The following is a 22,857-nucleotide window of genomic DNA, read 5'->3' as shown; positions in this document are numbered from 1 at the left end:
AACAAAGTGTCTATAGACACTGTGTTTGAATAGCAATGGCAAAATATATTGGTTTCTGCATCTAAATTTCAAAAAAGGATTCTCTTAAGGGGTATGAATTACACCTAAAAGAGGCCCAATATAAATGTGCAATCAAATATAGCATATAATTAAACAAAAAAAAAATTAATCATCACCCAAATTTTCTCTTAAAGAAATTTATTACAGTGCTGCAGCAGCACAGTTAAAAGCCACTGAGACTATCAGAGCATCACAGTATATTTGTACAGGCTAGAAGTGCTCAAATGCTTTAATAAGGTGCTGTGCAGTAATAACTTCAGCAAGTTCCCAAATCACAGAATTAATTTACAGTCCTTTTGCTAAACTAAATGGATTTAATACAGTGATCATAAATTAACAGTAGCAATTGATGTAAACAGCTGAGAGAGATTTTCTTCAGTTCTGTACCTGTTTGTGGTGTGATAAACCAGACTTCCAAGGTATTACAGGCAGAGTGGCAATCTGTTTAATATGGGAAACAGACTTGGAGGCAGGGAGGTGACCTGTTTGCAGAATTCTCCTAAATCCCAGGACAATTATTAGAGAAGCACTTCTATATAATCTTGACAAAGGCGGTGGAATGTGGCACTGTGGTGATGTGACTTCTCGAGAAATCTTTTAATTAAACAAATGCAAAGGGAAAGGTTAAGTGAAAAATAAACAGCTCCTAAACAGGCATGATGAAAAGAGCTTAACCCACATCAAAGGGGCAGGAGATGGTTTCAGTATTAAATCAGACCTCGGGAGTTAAGCTGGCCAGGAGGAACCTCAGAGTCTTTTCTGAAGTGCACATCTGTGTGACTCAGCCTGTGCTTGTTCACAGCCAGGATACCCAGAGACTCAATAAAATATGTATGCAAGTTTTCAGCTCCACATTAAACCACAGCAACTTGCTTTCCATTTCCTTCTTTTGGAAACATTTTTAAGACAGCTCCAACCCACTGCTTCAGGATTCCAGACTGGAATCTTGCAACTGGAAAAACTGCCTAAAACCTGCAGGAAGCCCAGACAAAATTCAGATTGGTTGGGGTTTTTTTGTGTGTGACTTCTCTGTACTCTTTGGAGCAGTGAACCAAAACCACCTGGTCAGTTTGCACAGACAGGACACATCTCTGGTTCTGAGGAGGAGGAGCTTCCCACCAGCTGCAAAAAGGAGCTGGCATCCACACTTCTCAGGTGAAAGCTGCTGCTTCACTAAGGCCTTTGGAAAAGTGCTCAAAAGGTAATAGAAGAGTCTATTCCTTCTATTCAGAGTCTACTCCATTTCTTCTTTCTCTGCAAGGGAACATTCAAAACTAAATCTAAAGAAGAACTGCTGGAAAGACAATTTCTCAGAGAACTGGGAGCCTCATGCTCATGGGTGCGGTGACAGCCCTGACAACCATACACCTGCAGTCAGTATTTCCTGCTATTTCAACCAGTTCTAAGTGGGTTTTCTGTCATTTTGTATAATTCAGTGCCTCATCCATCTAAGATCCATACCACCACTTCCTTAAATCCTACTGGGAACACACTGCATTTTCAAATGTGAGAAACCTTAATTGGAAACACCAAATGTGCCTTTCTAAATCTCATCCTGGTAGACAAGAGACCAAGCAGATTCCAAGTTGGATGTGTGCACCAGAATTAAGATTTAAAGGAAATTTATGCACTTTAATCTGCAAGAGCAACACTCAGTATTCCCATCTACTCCTTTCAATTACATTTGCACTGGTAATATCTCAGGAGTTACAGACATGATTTTCTGTTGGGACCAGACATAAGTTAGAGCAAGGGTGCTTTTGTTTGGCTTTTGCCTCAGCAACATTTGTCTTCTACATTAACATTTTTCACTAAACCAGAGAAGGGGATTCTCTCTTGGGCCCAGCACATTTGCCTGATATTCTCCAGGTCCAAGTACAGAGCACCTACAGCAGTTTACATCCTGCTGTGGAGCTCCTGCTCCCTCTTCTATCCAACAAAACTCTTTCATGTTCAACCTCTATCCTGGCCACAATTTCCATGTGGTTGGGTTGCAGCTTGGCTGATCCCATGCTGAGGCAGCTCAGTCTGCTAACCCAGAATGATGATTTTTCTGGAGGAGGAAATGGGCACTGGGGTTGTTTTGCCTGGGGTTGACTCAGCTCAATGAGTGATCAGCAAAGCACCAGACTTCCAAATAAACAGCTCTGGCTTTATCTGAAGAGGAATATTTAGATATTTCTTTTGATATCTAATGGGTTACATTAGGTTCTTCTCATTCTTTAAGGTTTTTATATCAGCTCTCCAGGACTTGTCATTATCTGAACACCTTTATTTGTTACCTAACGTGTTTAGTTCCAAACCCAATGATGAATTATGAATAATGCTGGCTATATTTATAATGCATCCAAAATCAGATAAAAGATATAAAAAGAAACAATAATTAGTTTTATCACCTGTTTCTTTTGCAAAGAAAGAATTTATCAAGTTAAGATCAAAAAACAGTCCTCTTAAAAAAATATTAAATAGTCTTCTTAAAAAAGATATTGATTTGGCATATCTTCAAACAGTATAAACCAGGAAATAATATTGCTAATGAAAACATCTAAACAGCCTAAGCTACTTGACCTTTCCCAAAGCTCACTAAAAATAGCTTCCAATACTGTGACTTGCACTCTGCAACTGCAGCAGATTGATAAGGAACAACAGCAATGCAGAGGGAGGAAAGCAGGTTATGAAACGCTGTCCCCTGTTTCAGACAGTACAATATAAACCACTCCTGTTAATGCACTGAGAATGCCAAGGTTATGTGGCTGAATTCAGCCCTGTGACGAACGACTGCAGAGGAAAGCAGAGATGTGCCGGGATAAACAAAGAGCAGAAACAATTCTTGCTTCTGCAAGAGCAAGTTGCATTTGTTTTGAAATAGCCTGTTTCTTTTAATAATTCCCTAAATAGCCTGGGAGCTGTGCTAAGTGACTTTAGGCAGCACCTTCAGAAACACAAAGCTCAGCCCAAGCAGACAAGGCCTTTTGACAAAGAGAGATACAATAAAAAAATAATAATAATAATAAAAAATATAGGGTAGAATGATGCTTTTAGAGTTGTATTCTCTCCAAACACACTGTTCCATATTGCTGTGAAGCAATCTTTCCCATAATAAACTCGACTTCAGGATGAAGATATTTCTTCTGGTTGGAAAAAACCCACATAATTCATAATTCCACATCAAGACCAGTATAGAAAGTGGGTTTATTTCTTCAAGGTAATTATTTTCTCTCTTTTTGGTTTTACAATTATGCAAAAAGCGTGGTATAAATAGATAAACCCTACTGTTATCTAGGTAAAATCCTTCCAGAGGATTTTAGTATTCTTAATATTGCCCCAAGAATTAATTCCTCAGTATTAAACAAGTTGGGCCTTTCTAAATATTGACCTAGTCACCAATGTTTTCCTTTTTCAGAATTCATTAGACACTAACATGCCTCATTTAGAAACCAAAACACCTGATCTCTTCAGTATCCTATGAACATTCCCAGCCTGGGGACAGACATTTTTTAGCTCCATAATTCCATTACAAAATGTTTCCAGTGTAGTTGTGATGTCTTTGCATATGAAGATCAGCATCTTACACAGCTAATAGAATCTGAATGCTAATTTCTCCTGAAAACAACTGCTAGTACAAGAATCATCAGGTTTTGCTGAAGTATTAACTGTGTTAAAGCCAGCATTGCTCCTTTACACATTTTTAAATGCCAATAAACTACTCTAGTCCCCACAGGTCTGCCATAATTCATGCATGAGATTATCTCATTTTACTACTCTGAAATATGTTCTGAATACAATTCTTGTTTCATTTCTTCTGGGAAAAGGGAGAGGTTACTACTTCAAACTGCTTCATCTGAAAAATTTCATAATTAACTCAATGTTAATTCTGTGCTACAACACAAACTTAATCACGTTATTAAATTAATATTTAATTATAAAATAATCAGTGTGCAATATAAAGGGTAAAAACAAATTACAGAATGATTACAGGGTAATTAAATATTTATCATTGAAACATCTGAGTGACAATTTGTGACCATAATGTGCTGAGAATTTTGTCCACAGCAAACTGCTGTGAACCACAGTCAGTCTCTTTCCTTATCTTTTACACTCAGATTAATAAAACAGACTTTATCATCTTTGTGTGAGAGTAACCATGGGTTTTTACTCAGCTATATTATCCTCAGTCAGTAAACACGGAATTATTAATACAGAATTGTGTTGTTCACTCAAAAGGAGTAACTGAGTTACTTTTTATAACTGTTCATTAAGAATATTATGGAGTACAAATGTTTTCCTCATGCACATCTGTAAAAATACAGGAAAACAAAAGGCCTGAAAACTTCTGAGGTTTAATGAAGGGAATGAGATGAACTCCTCCATAGTCAGGAGGTTATGGTGAACCCCTGGGTTCAGCCTAACCCACTTCTGATATTCTAAATTCAAGTGAAAAGCAGCTCCCAGCTGCCCTGACAGACTAAAGCTCAGCCACAGACACCAACCCCAGGCACAAACATTTCCATGCACAGAGTACTTCCCTCTGTGACCCAAAACTCTGGGCTCAGACAGCAGCAGGGCTGGAATTCTCTGTGCCTCACCTTGGGAAAGAACATTCAGCTTTTCACAGGGAAGTTTCCTCCCAGGAGCTGCTTCTTGTAGAGACAAAGGCAGAAGCAAACACGAGAAGAGAGCAAGTGTGTTATTCACTGCTAAAAACAGCTTCCCTTGAAATTTCACTGAGTGAGGGTTTAAAAGAAAGCCATGATCCTTAGGGCTGGGATCTGAAGGTTAACCCTGAGCACTAACTTCACTCTCTGTATGGCTTTATGGAAAATAAAAATGCTCCAGAAAAAAAGATGCTAAATTTACCATAGGTCTAATACACGATCCTAAGAATAAAGTTAAAAGTATTTCTGCCACTGCTGTACAATGAACAGCTCATTCTGTGCCTGAAAATGATCCTTTTCCTTTTTCTGCAAGCTCTAGTGATGGCACAGAGATGTCACTAATCTGCTTTGTTCTCCAAATCTAGTGACAAAGTTGAATATTCCCAGAGAATTTCTGCTGTGAAGCTCTCCAGAAAGGCCATGCAAACCTTTGCTTTGCCTATTCTCCCTTTCATTTTCTTAGAACCAAATCTAATTTACTTGGGAAATTGTGGAAAATGATCAAAACTGTTTTGATTTCACCCCTACCAAATATCAAAAAAGCCAATTCTTTTACAGCATTTTATTTTCCAAATGGACAATCCTTGCATTCCTACAAGATATTTTACCAAGAGTGTAAACACAAGAATGGCCAGAAAGAAGAAAAATCACACTTGGGAAAGGTAAACTTCTTCAAAGAACTCTCCACAGCAGGTTATCAATGGAATCTAATGGAACTTCCTAGGAAGAGCAGTTGCTGAGTGAATTGCTGAAGGAACTAATTACTGAAGAGTGAAATTACAGCACACAGCGCTGAAGAGGTCTCAAGTTCTTGACACAGTTGGCCTGCTTGTTACTTAAATAAAAGAGCTGGATAGGAAACTTCAAGTCAGTAAGGAGAATAAAGAGGTGAAGAAGAATTTTCTTAAGATGAAGAAGAAGGTAACAACGTAAATCAAGAAATTAAAATCAAGCCTGGGCTAACTGCAAGTCAAAAATCAATTTGACTGGGCTAGAAGAGCTCCTTCATATCAAAAAATTCCATGTGAATGAAATTCTGAACTGAAATAATTAAGCACTACAAAACTTTTCTGCAGAGATTCATAGAAAAAATAAAAATATTAGATTAATTATGTGTAAATATTACTGGACATCAATAAGTTTGAGACAGCTGATGTCTCCACTACAAATTCATACCTTATCATTAATATCATTAATAACACTGACAAAACAAAGAAATCAAGTAACAGGTTGAAAATTTGTGTTGGAAATAACTTCAATAGCAAAAGCGATTTTCCTGGCACAATCTCTGCTTAGTCAAACATTAGTAGAGCTGAGGGAGGAATACCTTATGTACAGTAAGGAAACCTTAAAAATTTGCAATCTGAAAAATAACATGGACAAAGAGAAAAGCCAAGCCCCCATATGGTAAGCTAAACACGTTTATTATTTTATTAAAAATGTGGTTAGAATTTCTTTGTTATGATGAGAGTGTTTAATTAGGGAAAAGAAGGAGGCTGGGTTTTGTAGGGTATGGGATTCCAGAAGACATTACAATCCCATTGACTATTCCTAGCCATAACCTCACTCTGCCCAGGTGGGAGCCCTTGCAGACCTGTTTTGAAGTCCTGGATTGACCATAAACTCACCCCTTACCTGGTTGACTCCACCAGAATTAGTCATTTATTCAGACACCTTTGCACCAGCTGGGCATTAAACATGTCTTGCTTATGCCAGCACAAACCTACAGCAATCTTGCTTTACATCAGCATGAGACAGGAATGCAGAATTTAACACCAATTACAAACTGGCTCTCCCTTTAGCTGTTGCCAAATAGCAAGGAATTATTTGTTGCTTCCTAGGTATCTTGGTGATTAATGAAGTTTAAGAAGGGCACCTTCACTAATAATATGTGCCTCACATTGATCATGTTTCCAGCAATCATTAGTATTCATTAACAGCAGTCAACTTCTTAATTCCTTTTTGCTTAAGTCCAAATTATTGCAAGTTATTTACAACACCCTGTAGGAAAGAACAAAGCTCTCACAAAATCTTAATGGCTTATTCCCAGATCCTCATATACCAGCACTTCTGGGAAATACATGCACACTGCAAAAATATCCTGGCTGATAGTCCAGAGAATTAACTGCACATAAAACTTTCTGTACAGGGTAAGCAGAAGATAAACTTGCATCAGGCACATGGCAGAAATACAAGATACAGGAAAGTAAAATATCTCACTTGTTCAGATCTGATTGTCTTCTATAAATCCAGCATTGCAGCCTTCTTCTCCAGGTGGTCTGGTGCAGCATCTCTGGATGATAACAGCATCAAACTATCACACAATTTGTCTACACAATCTCTCCAGAGAGCTCCCAGGCCAGCTCCATACAAGGAGCTCTCCCCATGTGCTTATCAATTTACTTTCTTGCTTCTCACAAACCATTTTGGAATCACAAATATGCGGAGTTGGAAGGGACCCAGCAGGATCATCCAGCCCAGCCCTGTCCCTGCAGACCCCCCAGCAATCCCCCTGGGCATCCCTGGAGCGCTGCCCAAAGGCTCCTGGAGCTCTGGCAGCCTCCTGCCCATCCCTGGGGAGCCTGGGCAGTGCCAGCACCTCTGGGGGAAGCAGAACCTTCCCTGATCTCCAGCCTGAGCCTGCCCTGGCCCAGCTCCCACCCTTCCCTGCCCAGGGAGCAGAGATCAATTCCTGCCCCTCCGCTTCCCCTTTCCATTCCTTTAACTGGGAATTAAAACTATTTTTGCCCAAGCTGAGTATCTCTGTGACAGGAGCTGGTAAAGATTTTCCCTCTCTTTATCCCACCCCAAAACTTTCTTATCCCAGTTTCTCCCCACATCCAGCTGGGGAGCAACAGAGGGTGACCAAGAAGCCCAAAGATTCCAGCATTTCTTCTTCACAATGGTACCATCTTATTATTTCAGAACCCACTTTGAGATATTCCTACTTCTCCCCAGCCAGGTTCTCCACTTTGCAATTTGTGTATAAAAAGTATTACAAATAATATCCATGCATCCTTCTTATCACTTTTCTCTTTTGATTCAAATACTCAAATATTACAATGCAAAGCATCAGAGCTCTAAGATTTATGAATACATCGCCCATCTGGCAATGGTCTGAGGTTCCTAGCTGCAGCAGACGAGTAAATCTGAAATTATAATTCCTTCAAAGACCGTGAGGATGACAGAAATTTGCTAAAATCTGTAACATTATGTGAAATGCACTAAAAACATTGCATGCCTCAAGATGCAGTGTGTATATACCCCATAACAGAAGTCCAAATATAGGAAAACAAGTTAAATCTATGATAATTTTTGCATTGAGGGACACAGAAAAATGCAGTGCCATAAATAGAGACTGCCTTTTAGAGAGTTAGTTTCTAATTCCTCTACTGGATTGAAGTAAAATGGAAATATTGTGGTTCACAACTGTAAAACACAAGTGCACAACAAAAACACAGACCTCAGGTCAGGAGAAATCTGCTGAAGAAGAAATAGTTGACTGCATTTGAAAATATCAGAGTTTTCTGCCAATGTGTCACTCAGGAGAGATTGCTTCTCTCTTCCTCAGGTGAACTTATTGTGCAATAGGAGAACTAAACTAAAGTATCATCAGAGCCTAAAAACCCAGTCTGCCAACACTCACATTCTCTTTCCATTTGTGGTCTTGCATTTCTTGTGCCTCATGGGGCATTCTGGAGACATCTCATTTATGTTCAGACCTTCCTGACCAGCCCTGGGTCCACACATCCACAGGGGTCTGTGATGTGCTGTCATCTCCAGCCAAGGAATTTCCTGTCTGTCCCACTCCAGGCTCTCTCCTCTCCTTTCACATCACAGCAAGAACAGCCCAGGAATGAGGAGGGCAAGGTTTGGATGCAGACTTTGGCAGGAAAGGCTGAAAACCCTCCCAACACTGTGCAGATCAGCCCTGCTAACGCCATCCTCAGTACTTTCTGCAGCAATCAGGGGGGCAGTAACTCCAAAGCTGAGCTCTCCCCAGGATCAGTGTCCTGTGCTGGGATACCTTACAACTTCTGATGTAGTGTTTTGATGAACAGCTCTGTGACATAAAAAGAAATAACTGCACTATCTTCCTGAAGAGCTAATTTGAAAGCCTGGCAGCTGATAAACACACCTCCAAGCAGCAGTTATTAATGAATGGCTTTTCCTCTCAACTTTTCAGGCCTGAGAAAAGAAGAAGAAGCTTCAAAGTTGTCCATATGAATGATTGTGGAGGTATTTGTCATCCACAGGCCCAGCTTTGTGCATGGATTCACCTCTGTGGGTCGGCATGAGGCACAGCAGCTGAAAACCAGAGCAGAACCTCAGCCCTCAGTTCTACAGAAGACAGGGAGGTGCAGTGAAAAACCTGACCCAGCCAAATGGTTAAGCAGCTTAGACATTCCTTTTCCACTGGATTTCTTTGTAGCAAAGAAACAGCTAAATAATTAATAAAGCAGATTTTAGAGAAAGGCTTGAAAAATTAATGGAAATCTGCGTGATCAAGCCTGGAAGAGCCCGATGTGAAGCTGGCTGCATAGCTCTGATCAAATCAGAATAGGCAGGGAACTGCTTCACATCAATGAAGACATCTCTGGGAATACTTTTATAGTGACACCACTTCTGCACAGTTTATTAGACTTGTTAAGACAGATTATAATAATATCTGACAAATAAGTAAGTTTGGATCTATTCCAAAACGAATCTAAGTACCATTATAGCAGATTCACATGCTGGTTTAAAAATAGGAAATTATGCAATAGACAAAATTACCATAAAGGTAAAGGAGCAAAATAAACCAAGCAGTAAAATAAATTGATTTTCAGGTGATATTGCTCTTACACCTCCTCTGAACCCTGGCAATACAAAACAACTCATGATGAAAGGAAAAAAGATGAGCAATTCCACCTCACTGGTCCCATTGCTGGGTTCCAAAGCCTGGAGCAAATTAAGGGATGTGAATTTATAGCAGAGAGCTTTATTCTCACTACTACTTGAACATACAAAATAAAAACAAGGTTTATTTAGTGCTGATATTGGGGAACTCCAGGCAGCACTGAACACTAAAACTCCATTGCTGCTCTTTCTTCACCATCCCACTTTTCTGGCTCAAACTTTAGCCAGCTCTTGGCATTTCCTACCCTGGGTCTCTCTCTCTGGTTGAGCTTTTCTTTCTCATTTTTGATGCTTTCCTCCTGCTCAGCCATTTCTGAGACTGGCAGTGGGAGAGAGGAATTTTGCACATGTAAAATAGTTCCCAGACTTTTTTGTTTTTGAAGCCTGCTAGCATTTCCACACTTCCCACACATGTAAGCAGGCACTCAAAGAATAACAAGGGAAAGAATCTGTTCTCAGTGACTGAACTGAAACCTCTCACAGCTCAAACTGTTGGATTTTGCTGACCAAACTTTACAAGCGTTGTGTCTCTGGAGGAAAGGGGATATTAAATTCATTTTCCAGTGCCCTGGGCTTACTAAGCATGTCCTGGTCTTTGGTAGTGGAGAAGGGTTTAATAATAATTGCTGTTACAAGACAAAATCAGGTATTGGCATGAAAAGCTGAGATCTTTTGTCTCCTTGCACTCTGCTGGCATTCTGACACCACTGAATCATAAGCTAAAGAAAGAAAAGGAGCAGTCTGAAGGTGCAAAGAATGTGCCAAAAAGCTGACTTGATAAAGAAGAGGAGGCTGATGATAAGCAAAATAAAAACCCCAAACAAACCGGGGTTAGTTAGTATTTCTGGAGGATAAAGAGCTGGGAGGCAGAAACAACAAGGAGCTGAGTAAGAAAGCTCAGCTTTCATAGTCAGACCATTCTTGGTGGGGAACAAAATGTAACCATAATGTACCTGTGAGAAGGGGCAAAAGTGCCAGCTATTTCTCAGCTTTTAGAGGTATGTACAGTTTAGTGGTTTTATTAGTTTTAGTTTTATTTTGTATATATTTGGTGGAACATGTATGTGATGAAAGGAAGTTCAGAAATGACATTTCAGTTTCTCAGAATTATTTTTTTCAAGAAAAATAACACTAAATCAGAACAACGAGCCAAAACTCAGGAGCGTGTACTTGTTGCCAAATATGACATTTCTAGAATGAAATATCCACTTCAAGGTACCAAACTACTTGTTAAAATTTAGAGCAGGACACTCAAGCAACTTTGGCAGTTCTAGATGGATATGGATAAAATATCTGTCATTTCCATGGCTACTCACCATTGATTAACACAGGAGATTTTTATTCTGACTGTAGAACTTAATTTCAGTCTGCACCTGCCACAGCTCCCATCACAGCTCATTAGGGATCCCCCACAGTCAGGAAATCTGGAGAGCAGATGCCAAGCAAGTTGGCCTGCCTAGGGATCTAGTCTAGAAGCCATGGATTATGAAATCACATGGAAAGTGGTTCCAAATACATGACCTCAAGAAGTGTTGGGTGCTTGGCAACCCATCTGTATTCATCTAGAGCCAGATGAGCAATTGAAGAAAAAATGAAGTTTCATATGAGCTCATAAGAATGGAAACCAATTACATGAAATTATTCCAATCAGATAATATTAAAAATTGAATGAGTGAAAAAATGACAAAGTACAAGACCTATCGCTACTACAACAACCTGGTAAATAAATTTAAAAAACAATAAATTTAATTTTCATGTTGTCCTCCATCACTAGGCCAGATCCTCAGAAATTCCTGAAAACTCTTACCAAAGGAATACAAAGAGCAGTTTCCTCCTGTGGGAAAACACTCAATATTGTAATGGCAGCACTTACTACAATTTATAGTTTGCTGCCAAACTGCACACAGAGCACACTGCTGTAATGCATGTAGCATCAGTGCTACAGTCTTTAAAACCATACCAAAAGGGGATATTTATGGAGGAGAAAACCTGACCCTCAACAATGCACAGTTGCTGGAGATGATAGAGAAAATCACACGATAATATTTCACACTAGGACCTAAGAGTAAATGCTTCAAATCAAAGGCACTTTCTGGATGAAGGAGAACTCTCAAAGCAAAGTCACAGAGAACCTGTGACAACAGGGTACAATTACAGTTACAGCTGATCCAAATGCTGCTCTCCAAAAGCAAAGGTTTGTTAGAATTTCTTTGGGACCTCTGTGGCAATTTAAGGTAGCTTCTTTAATGAAGGAACTCTTACAACAATGGGAAAAACTCTGTGCCATAAAGCTGAAAAACGCTTCCTTCTCCTCTCCCATACGGCACACAAGCATTTTGATTACCACTCCACACTAAAGGATGTTTCAATTTAAAGCCCTTCAAGGGGCTGCCAGGAAAGCTCCTCTCAAGTCCATTGTACAAGACAAGTGGGAGTGCACTGCCTTCCTAAGGGCCAGGAAAGTGTATTATTGTGTTATTTACAGCCAGGTGACAAAACAAAGAGAAATGTGGAAGATGTCAAAGAGAATCCAGGACCAGAAGCTTTAACAAATAGCATGAAAAAACAAGCAATGTTTTGGGTTTTGTCTCTCCCCCACCCCATTGGTTTTCATATACTCTGAAGTTGAAAAGTGATGGAAAACCTTCTGCTGGAAGACTCAAAGCTGTGATCAGCAGGTTAGCCAGGAGGTGACTTGGTTCTGCAGGCTGAACAATCACTCTTGGACCTCCTACCTCATAAACAGGAAAACCTGTTTGAGGATGGTGAGGTCCACGGTGGGTTTGGCTGCAAAGTTCACACGATGGAGCTGAAGATCCTGGGAGAAGTGAGCAGAAGAAAACCCAGCTGAATTAGAGCTCTGAACTTCAGGAAAGGAAATTTTAGCCTGTTCAGGGACCTTCTACAATACGAGACTGCCCCAAAATGCAAAGAGGTGCAGGAAAGAAGCAGGGCCTGGCAGGGGGAAGCATTTCTATCAAGGAAGGTTAAACCACAAACTGCTTTAGCAAATACTGTGAACATATCAAAGGTGTGGGACTTAAGGGTGCCCAGAGAGCTTTTCTGTGCATTGGGAGATCATTCCCTACCCCTCCAAACACTCCAGGAGCCACACAATGCACAGACCCTGCACAATCTGCCTGGAAAAGCACCACTGCATGTGAGGACAAGAGCAGGTGATAGAGAGAGGCCTTCTAAAAGAAATAATTTTAATCAAACCAAAGATATTTTGGAAAAAGACAAAATCTACAAAACCCAGGATTGATTATTTGGATTGTCTGTAATATAATCACATGTGTATGAATGAGTATTGTTTAGTGTTTCTTATGCTGCATATATACCATGATAAACACAAAATACAGATGTCCTGCATTTGGGAGAGGATATAAACAAACTGTTTTATCTGTTAATAAAAACACATTTCTTGGTACAAAATTTAAATAAGAATGCACTTTATTAAACATGTTTTCTTTCCTTTGTCAAATATCCTGTTCAATGATTACTATTGTATTTATAACAATATGCCACTGGTAGATTACAAGCCTAATACTGTATAGAAAAAAGCCTATTTCACTAATATTTTTTCAAATACTAATTTCCCACCCCTGGAGATATTTAAAAACCATATAGATGTGGCATTCAGGGACAGGGTTTGGTGGTGGGTCTAGCAGTGCTGGCTTAATGGCTGGACTCTATCTTAAGGGTCTTTTCCTACCTGAAAGATTCTATAAAGTTGTAATTCTATGATTATGGCTCCCTCATTCAAAAACGCCCCTAGATAATTCCAGCTTCTTCATTGCAAATTGGATCAGACTCAAAGGTCAAGAATGGTACCAGAAGACTAATCCCCAGCACAAGTAGTGAAAAAACCTTTATAAATTAGTCACTGCAAGAATGCATTTACCTCCCTTTCTCCAGGCCTTGTGGTGGCCAAACTCCTTCAAAAATTCAGGAGAAGCAGAATTTTACTTGTAAAGAGAACAAAAAATTCTCTGAGTTGTTTGTTGTGAGGATTTGTATTTTTTTTATTTCTATTTTTCCCCGTGGGAAATCTGGGGCAATCCATCAGGAGCCTGTTTAAGTTTGTTTGTTTTGCCCCTGTTTTTGCTGACAGCTGAGTGTGGAGCTGTAGCCTGGTGAGGCATTTGCCCCCTGCCACATTCACCAGGTGCCATCACAAACAGCAAATGACAAACACTCCTCGGCTTTGGAACAGAGACACACAGCTGACAACTGCCAATTATTGCATCTTTTGTGCCCATTTCCCTCTGGGACACACACAGTGCCCACTGCTGAAGGTAAGATGCAAATGTCTTCATTCTTTTGATGCATATTCTTCCCAAGGAATTTAGTTACAGTGGAGGAATCTTTTGAATGGGTTGCACTTGCAAGCAGCACTAGACAAGAGAGATGAGATATAAAAGAAAAATAAATCTTAATGTTGCTAACAAAAAGACAGACACGATGCATAAGTTCTATAATAAATAAATATTACCCATTTTGTTTGAAAATTGCAAAGCTGTATCATGGTAAATAAACATCTGTCTTTGTGAAGGAACCAGGAGTGTTCTGGAGGTTTACTGTGGCCTCAAACACTGCATGGAAGCATCAGTTATCTTCTAAGAGCCTGTACAACCCTGGTGATGTAAAAATATGTAAAAATGGACAAAGAGTATGTTTTAGCTGACCACAGTGACATAATTCACCTCCTTAAAAATGCTCTGGATAGAGATGTGTGCAAGCAAAATGCAGCTTTTGGATTATATGGAAAATTTTTAATGGTTTTTTATATTTTAGAAACTCCAATAATTACAACATTGTTATTCAAGATCCTCTTATTTTATCATGGTAGCTTGTAGCAGTAATATCAGTATTATTTTTTATTTAAAAATAAAGGAGCTACTGGCAAGTCCTATCAAAATGATCATAAACTCTGTGTTAAACCTTAGCACACCTGTTCTCCAAGCTGTTGAAAAAGTCCACAAGAAGGGTTTGGGGAGCACAAAGTGCAGATTTCTGTTGAAAACATCCATCTTAGCTATCAGGGGAAAAAAAAAAACAAAACAAACTAGTATCAAAGAAATAAAGGCAGAATTGGATTTTACAGTAAAAGCTATTTAGCTCAAGTTTAGTATTCACTATTGCATTCAGCTACAAGTACTAACATACCTGGTTGGTTACAAAAACTACAACTTCTCTCCAGGAAAGAGAAAATGCTAAATGACATAACTCCAGGTATTTTATGCTGCTTCAGAGGACTTCTTTTGAAGTAAGAAATCCCAAAAGTGTTGAGATAATCTCAAGAGAAGCAAGTGGGACAAAATGGAACTCTGTTAGATCACCCACTAACAAAATTTGTGGATTTTGGTCTTCTCATATCTCAAGGAGAGTTTCAGGCATTTGCTTAGAGTAAGTGTATTCTTAGGCACCCTTCTGAACAAGGACCTATACTGGCTGTGTTCTGAGAATCCTGGACTGGTTTGGGTTGGAAGAGACATTAAAGATCATCTGATTCAATCCCAGCCATGGGCAGGGACACATCCCACTGTCCCAGGTGTTCCCAGCCCCAATGTCCAACCTGGCCTTGGACATTTCTGGAGATGGATCACCCTGAGCTCAGCCCAAAGCTTCTCCTGTGCAGGTGAACAATGGCAGCTGTGGCAGCCTTTCCTGCCAGCAGAGCTGCTCCATCCCTCTGCTCATCCTGGAGCCTCCTCTGGGCTCATTCAGCACTTACCCATTTAAAAAAAGCACAACAGCAAAAGCATCTCCCCCTGAATCCATCAAACAATTCTTCTTGTAGAGCTTTTTGCAGTAGTTGTGCATGTGAAGAGCTGCATGTACAGTACTGCTGATGAGTGTTGGCACAGCAAGCACTCCATAATAAGCCCCAGAGACAGTAAAGTATTGCAGCAATTCAGCACAGAGACAAAGAATCCTAGCCATGAAGTCATCTGTCTACACAAATCTAGGAAAAGCAGGAAAAATGACATCTTCACTGAGGCAAATAATGTTCCCAACATACCAAGCCATGTAAATCATTGCAGGAAAGCACATGTTCATCTTCATGAGCAGACTATGTGCTGACAGGTAGATCATTCACTGCACTGGCAGGCATCTTAGAACTTCTATTTTCTCTTACTCTGCTTGCTTCATACATTTCAGTTGGAGAGAATAAAATAATCCAGCACCAATAAGTGTTGCCACAGAGATTATTCTGGAATTACATACTCAACACTTTTATTTTTATTTTTTTTTCAAAATAACTAGACTGAGACTTGCAGGAAGGACTTTTCATATCCTGACCAACTTGGGGATAAATATCAGTTAAGTCCAAAGCACTTCATGCTAAAGAAAAAAGAGTCTTTCAGAGATGGGTACTGAAGCAAACCAACAGAGTTCAGAAAAGAGATCATTATCATCTCACTGTGACCAGTTCTCTGAAAAATAAAGAAATATAACCCATAGAATTATTACATTATATTTGGTAATTCTTATTGATTTAAATTCATGGAAGAATGGCATCTCATCCTGCAGCCAGTCTGGCCACAGAGCACAGAGAGGGGGAATAAGAAGGTTAGGGAAGACAACTCCATAGAAGAACTGACTAGAAGAGTGGAGAAAGAGGCATTAGAATTCTACAGAGATTTATAAAATCATGAGAAATAGTGAGGAAGATAAATGTGGGGTAATGCATTTTCTCACAGTACAAGAACTGGGAAACTATCAATTTAATTATTAGGTAGCATATGAAAAGTCCAAAAAGGAAAGTAATGCTAAAAGTAATCTTTAAACTACATAGTTGCATCATGAAATTCATTGCCACAAGATGTGGTGGAACACAAGAGTTTTTTTAAAAGTCTGAGCTACAATTTCTGGAAGGTTCTTCACAAGGCACAATCAAATGCAATGAATGCTTTTCAAGGCATTTCCAACTCAATAAATCTGTGCCATCATTTGCCAAAAGCTCAAGTAATGAAGAGAGGAAGGGTCTCTAACCCTTTTTTCTAGAAACACTTAGTGAAAATTCTGCAGCTTCAGGTGGTAGGAAGAAGATACAGCGTATGCCAATTCTCAAATTCCTGTTATCTCCTCAGGAATCCCAAAGGAAATCACAATCAGAGTGCACTGTACTAAAGGGTCTTCCTTGCACAAGTGACTTTAGGCTGCATCATGCATAACAATATCAGTTTCTAACAAGGGCAGACAAATATGACTAATTGATAAGATGCAGACATTAAGTCATTTCTCACACCAGCACCAAAGTTTCAAATTCACTAAACTAAAGTTCTCAAAATCCTGCTCAAACTAGAATGCACCACTGACAAGGAATATTTTCCTGTTGCTAAAAATGCTTTGGAAAATTGTTTGTATTGATTCTTGATTCAATTTCTAATTGATATCACTAGTATTCTGTATTTTGCACCTGTTCTTACACTTTATACAACCTATATTATGTATTAATTTGAAACTAGAAATGTGTTCCTCTGGAGATGGATGCCATTTTTTTCCTACTTGCCATGCTAATGTTCATAATGGCTTCAGCAAAAAAATCATAAATGGATAGTTTGAGTTAAAATTTTATTAAATACTATTAATGCAACATGTCCTGAGTATTTCCTGACTATGTATAAAACTGATCCTTTAAAGATTAGAACTCTATTTTCTATCTATACATTTCTATCAAGTCTTTTAACAGAGCCCTGCACTGGTATTTTAACATACACTTACTTTAAAAGCAAAGTGTTTTCATCCTGCAGATATCTCATTATTTGTCAATCTTGACAGTTTCTTTGTTCTGCTCTCTCATAAACCACTTTCCCTGGGAATCCCTAAGGAATGCCTGTTTATCCTAGAGAATACTTCCTTCCTATCAGTAGATGTAATTGAGGAATCTTCTTTTCACCTAAAAAGCACCCATCAAACCCCCAAACAAACAAACTCCATCAAAACAAACAAATCAACCCCACACCCCCCACATCTTTCAGATCATTGTGATGTTCAAAGGAGGCGCCTTTAAATTTTTTAGGAATGTGGTGAAAAACACTGTGAAGAAAATGCAGCTCCTGTAAACACCTAGGAGACTAAAATGTGCTGACAAAAAAAAATAAAAAACGTGGTATACTTCAGTGACCACAAAAATTATGAAAGAACTTTTGTGCTGACTGACAACAAAAGTCCACAGCCCTCTAAAAGAGGTTTGCTGTACAAGGAGATGTGACAACTCTCCAGGTGCAGCAGAAAAATTTAAACTCAGAATTACGTACAGCATTTTCCTTTCTAATCAAATGCTTGCCAGATTATGGATTTGATAAAGTGCACACAGCCACCAATGACACTTGTAATGAATATTACTTGTCAATAGCTGGTCATTCATTTCTCCAAAACCCAACTATAAGTCGTTGAAAAAGTTGTGAAGGGAAAAAAATCAAGAATAGCAGCAACAATAACAGAAAACAATCTGCAAGAACCTCCTTAATTCCCTTTCCTGTAACATTTGAAGTGAGAAAGTGAAGAATTGTTGTGCAAAACTTCCTGCAATGGATACAAACCCCTGAAAAGATCTGCAGTTCAGACAAGAGAGCCGCAGTGGGGACCAGAGAAAAGAACTTACCTCAAGGATAGCATAGGAAATAAAATAAATGCCAGCTTGAGAACAGATGTTAGCAAGCTTATCAGGAGATGGAGCTGGTGAAATGGCCTGGAACACAGGACATCCCCACACCTTGTAAGATATTTAGCAAGGTGCATCAGCACCACCCAAGCACTGCAATGGAGAAAGGGGAAATTTTCTTTTGTTGTCTTCATTTCTGACATATTCTTGAAACTATTTTGAATCTGTGCTGCTTCCTAAAGCAGCTGCCTCTCCAAGGCTATCAGCCAGCTCTCTACCTCCCTCCCCCGTGGAATTCTGTCATTAGCCCCAAATTTCCCTTTTGTTGCCTTCACAGCCCCCTGGCCTTTAGCTTACTCTGCCTCCTGTCCTTGCTTACCCACTTCATTCTACTCCTATTTCTGACTAGTTTCCCTTAACACAGCAAGTCTTACTCCTCTGCCCTGATAAAGTCATTCTAGGAAAAGCCTCAGCATCTTACCATCATATTACTCACTCCTGGATGCATTATTTCTTCTGCTGGGTTATCAGTTTTCATTACAAACTCTTTGATAAGAGGATTACCTGTTGATCTCTTGCACTTCTGCACAAATAGCTGCTTCCTTGGCATTAATACAATTTGTTACTTGCAGGCTACAAGTTCCATGGGATTTCAGTCTGACCCACAACTCCAGAATTACTTGTGATTCACTCCACAAGATGTAATTGTTTTCTCCACCTACCACCAATGTAGAGTTTAGTTTTAAAAGCTTGTCAGGAGCATACAAGCGTGCTGTCTTCTCTACCTTATTTTAATGGACGTTGCAAGAACACATTACACTCATGCACCCCACAAAAAGCAAAATGTATAGTTTGCTCACTCATGTAAAGGAGAAAATTTATCTTAAAATGTTTAACTGTCTTGCAGAATTTTTATTCTGAAATAAAACAGTTCCTACACAAGCCAGAAGGGAACTCCACATTCTAAGATTTGAGCTCTGCTTAATAATTGACATTTTTTATTCAATTGTTCATTGAAAATTCAAGTTTTTGATACTAAAGAAAGCAGTTTAAATGAAAACAGGATCCCTGGAGAATTTAATAGCATACTTCCCATAGTTTAGACTTTCTGAACAAGTCAGCTTTTATCAGCAATAATTGAAGTTGCCAAATTCAAGAACAGAACTGATGTGGCTACACACTGTGAAACCATTTAGTGACAGCACAAATACAGAACACTGTAATTAGTTGCCTAACCATTGGTACAAAAAAAATTGTGCAGTGTGCTGCCACCTCTACATAAATTTCAAAGTGCTTATGTTGTGCATTATTTCTAGAGTCATCAACATGGAGTGGTTTGGTTTTCCCATCTGTACTTGTAATTAACTGATTCATAACTTTATGCAACTGAACAAAGATATTTGAAATATATTGAAGCAAAACACTGTGTTATTGAAAGATCATTATTCCAAATGATCACAACAGCACCTGCATTCCAAATTTCAGATTTGCAGTTTGACTCAGGTAAAAACATTCTGAAGGACTACCCAAAGAATGCTTTAAAAGTGATTTTTTGTTCCCATCAAGTACATGATGTTGCTTGCCTTTAAGCTGCTTTAGAGCCACTCTTATTTAGTGAAGATTTTTTACTTCAAAGAACAGAGGTTTACATGAGGTCTCCCCCTTGGTGCAACTTCACAGCTGCACAGATGGAGAAAAATGAGTGAGCACCACAGTGAAGGAAAACAAAACATGTTTTCATACAAAACTCCCAGAAAAAAAGGTTATGAATGTGCTTTCTGGCTTCTGACTTACATTTTTATAATACTGCTTGACCTGAACTTCAGTCTAGCCTTTCTCCAACCCATGAAACTCAAAAGATGCAAAGGACACCTTACACTCACAAAAAGTGAGAATTATGCCCCATTTTGCTGTTTCAGAAATTCACATACCATCACCAAGTAGTTTACTAAATTCCATGTAGCTGGACTGCCCAAAACTTTAATCTTTACCAGCCAAAACTAGAAGACATAAAGGACATTGTATATTATCCTACCAATCTCAGCCAAAATCATGTGTACCAAGAAAAATTAAGAGGAAAAAATAAAGTGAGAGGGCATTCTTCTCATGATTTTTAATGTACAAAGATAGATTTCTGTATTTATGCAAATTATTTAACAATTTCCTAGGTTTATTTTACAAATTTAGATGTCCTAGTTTTCAAAGGTAATTAGTTTATTATAGCACTATGTTCAGAATATCTTTGCCTGGTTCCTTAAATCTCTCACTTGCACAGGTATCAAACTATGAAACTCAGCTGGTTTGAAGACTTCCAGTTGTTCCTCTTGCAAGGGCAAGTGGAAGGATCTTGTGACTTCCTGGGCACACTCACTGTAACTTTTAAAACTCAATTTCCCTCTCAGAGCAGGACACAAGTGATGAGACATGACATCTTCATTCAACCCTCCAGCCCTCTCCTCCACCAGCTCCTGATGCTAAAAATGTCCTCCTGAGCTTTACTTTGGACAGCACTTCATGAGGCTGCTTAGGTGAGACTTGAGCTTTCATATCAGCCTCCTGATAGGCACTGAGGATTCCACGTCTCTTGTACTTTGCTTTCACAAGCACAGAAATCCTCAAAAGAAACAGACCATTTTAAAAGGCACTGACATTCTTGTGCTTTTTCTTGACCTGAAGACTTCCTGCTGTTTCAATTCTCTGCTTCTGTGAAGCATCTAAAATACTCTTCAGGTTTTGAAGTGACTGGCAGCAATTAAACTCCATCCACAACAGAACCATTGGGTATTAATTTAGGCACAGGCACCGGGCAGCACAGAGCTATCAAAACTGACTTCAGGGATCTCTCCAGAATTATTGCACTTGCTGTGTATGTAACAGCTATTTATCCCAGGCTCCTGGGCATCAGGAAGCTGAGCAGAGCTCCAAAACTCCTGCCTGGCACATAGAATTACCCACCAAAAGACCAGATACTGAATGTAAAGAAGGAAAAGACAGGAAGAATTTAACAAGTAAATTCGTACTTGAAATGGATTAAGAGGTGGTGATCTGTGTGTACCCCTGTGGCAATCCAGCCTGGATATTCACAGAGCTCCCACTAACACCTTCTGCCTGTGCAAATTAATGTTTTGAAAGTCATCAGGCAGACTGAAGAATTCTGGAGGTAAGGAACCCGTTTCTTTTGTCCAGTACTAGAGCATGGTGCCAACCACACCGGAGCTGTGGGTTGATCCCCACAGGAGCCACAGATGTAAAGCTTGGATTCAGTCATTCCCCTGGTCCCTTCCCACCCAGAATAGTCTGTTATTCTACTGCCAGCAAGATTTGATATTTGGGTGATACTAGAGATGTACAGCCATGAAAAATCAGCCCCTCTCCAGCACCTCTGTGCAGTTTCATGTGCCTGATCACTGCATTTGTTCGCTGCAACCATTCACAAACAGAAGACAAGTCCCATCTATCTGGGAGAAACTTCCCATAAAATTTCAAAATGCTGCTGTATATTAGCACCAAATATACTCCTGTTTTTGGAGAGAGGTTGCCATGGGGCTGAAATGCAGGAAATATGCACTTCAGCTTAGAAAAATGACTGCAGGACAAGCCCCCTGTGCACTTGCTTTTATTTAATTATCCCAGTTAGTGGTAATGAATTCAACTATTATAAACCTCTCCTATAACAAGCAACAATGGATTAATTATCACAACAGCTATCAAAAATGTTTTGCTATCAAACCAGAGAGATATTTCTGCTTCACTTTCAATCATTTCCAGCACTAAAGACCAGACCATTTTTATAAAAAGATAAAATAAGTGTAAGACATTTTTTGACCATTCAAAAAGACTACATGTAAAATAACATTGTTCAGAACTCTGTTGGAAATCTATCTGGAATGGACAGATCACTAAGAAAAAGAAATTTTAAAAAAATAAAAAAAGCAGAAAAAAAATCTATACTTACACAACACTAATTTGTAGTGAAGAATAACCAGGTAAGACTCTTCACACTTTTGTGGAGCATGTCACATGTGCATATGTACACGTTTTCCCCCACAAATAATCTGAAATGTGTTTTATAAATTGTCAGAGAATGGCATCCCAGTGTCCTAAGTAAATGTAGCCAGCTAACAGCACTGATTGCCTGTATTTATTACTGGGGGTTTGCTTTAAGAGGAACAGATGGTTTCCATGTGCTCCCAATCAAATACTCTCAACTGCTTATTTGATCATCCACACTAGTTTTTTTGATTTAAATAATTGAGCTTTAGCATTCTGTACTTTTTAAATTTGACCTGCTGCCTGCAGCTCTTTTGACTTGTGGCAATTGCTGTTGGCTGGTGGCCAGCAGCCTTTTCCTCAGACCCCAGCACAGTTAATTCAGCAGTGAATTAAAAACAGACACTCTGAATTCCTTTGGATAACATAGCCTAAATTCTCTTCTCCAAATAATCCCTATAGAGGCATACAAGCACAATTAATAATTCAACTATTAACCAAAAATGAAAGACTCGTTTAATCTCATTTAACACTGAGCAGTTTTATGACACATAAATGAGTGGTTTTAACCTAGTGTTTATTTAATTATTTAAAGAGCAAAGTCATTTAAAATAAAAATGCATAATTTACAGGGAGACA

The 22,857-nt window shown here is 39.1% G+C and overlaps 1 long non-coding RNA gene across 4 annotated transcripts; it reads right to left on the bottom strand.

The window, feature by feature from the left end:
- Window positions 1–181: 181 nt before the first annotated feature.
- Window positions 182–22,420, bottom strand: LOC111934682 (uncharacterized). Of its 4 annotated transcripts, none has more exons than XR_015275312.1 (5): window positions 22,184–22,364; window positions 18,229–18,381; window positions 13,519–13,582; window positions 12,214–12,432; window positions 182–1,314 (listed from the first exon to the last, which is right to left on the bottom strand). It is a non-coding gene; the product is annotated as an uncharacterized LOC111934682 (long non-coding RNA). The 4 variants fall into 4 exon arrangements; XR_015275311.1 differs by lacking the exon at window positions 182–1,314 and adding an exon at window positions 6,123–7,008; XR_015275310.1 differs by lacking the exon at window positions 18,229–18,381 and having other exon boundaries at window positions 22,184–22,420.
- Window positions 22,421–22,857: the final 437 nt, after the last annotated feature.

This window comes from Cyanistes caeruleus, chromosome 12 (assembly GCF_971803275.1).
Source record: "Cyanistes caeruleus chromosome 12, bCyaCae1.hap1.1, whole genome shotgun sequence".
In the NCBI taxonomy this organism is placed as follows: domain Eukaryota; kingdom Metazoa; phylum Chordata; class Aves; order Passeriformes; family Paridae; genus Cyanistes; species Cyanistes caeruleus.
The sequence above is the reverse complement of the archived record's forward strand: the minus strand, read 5'-3'. Positions and strand labels throughout refer to the sequence as shown.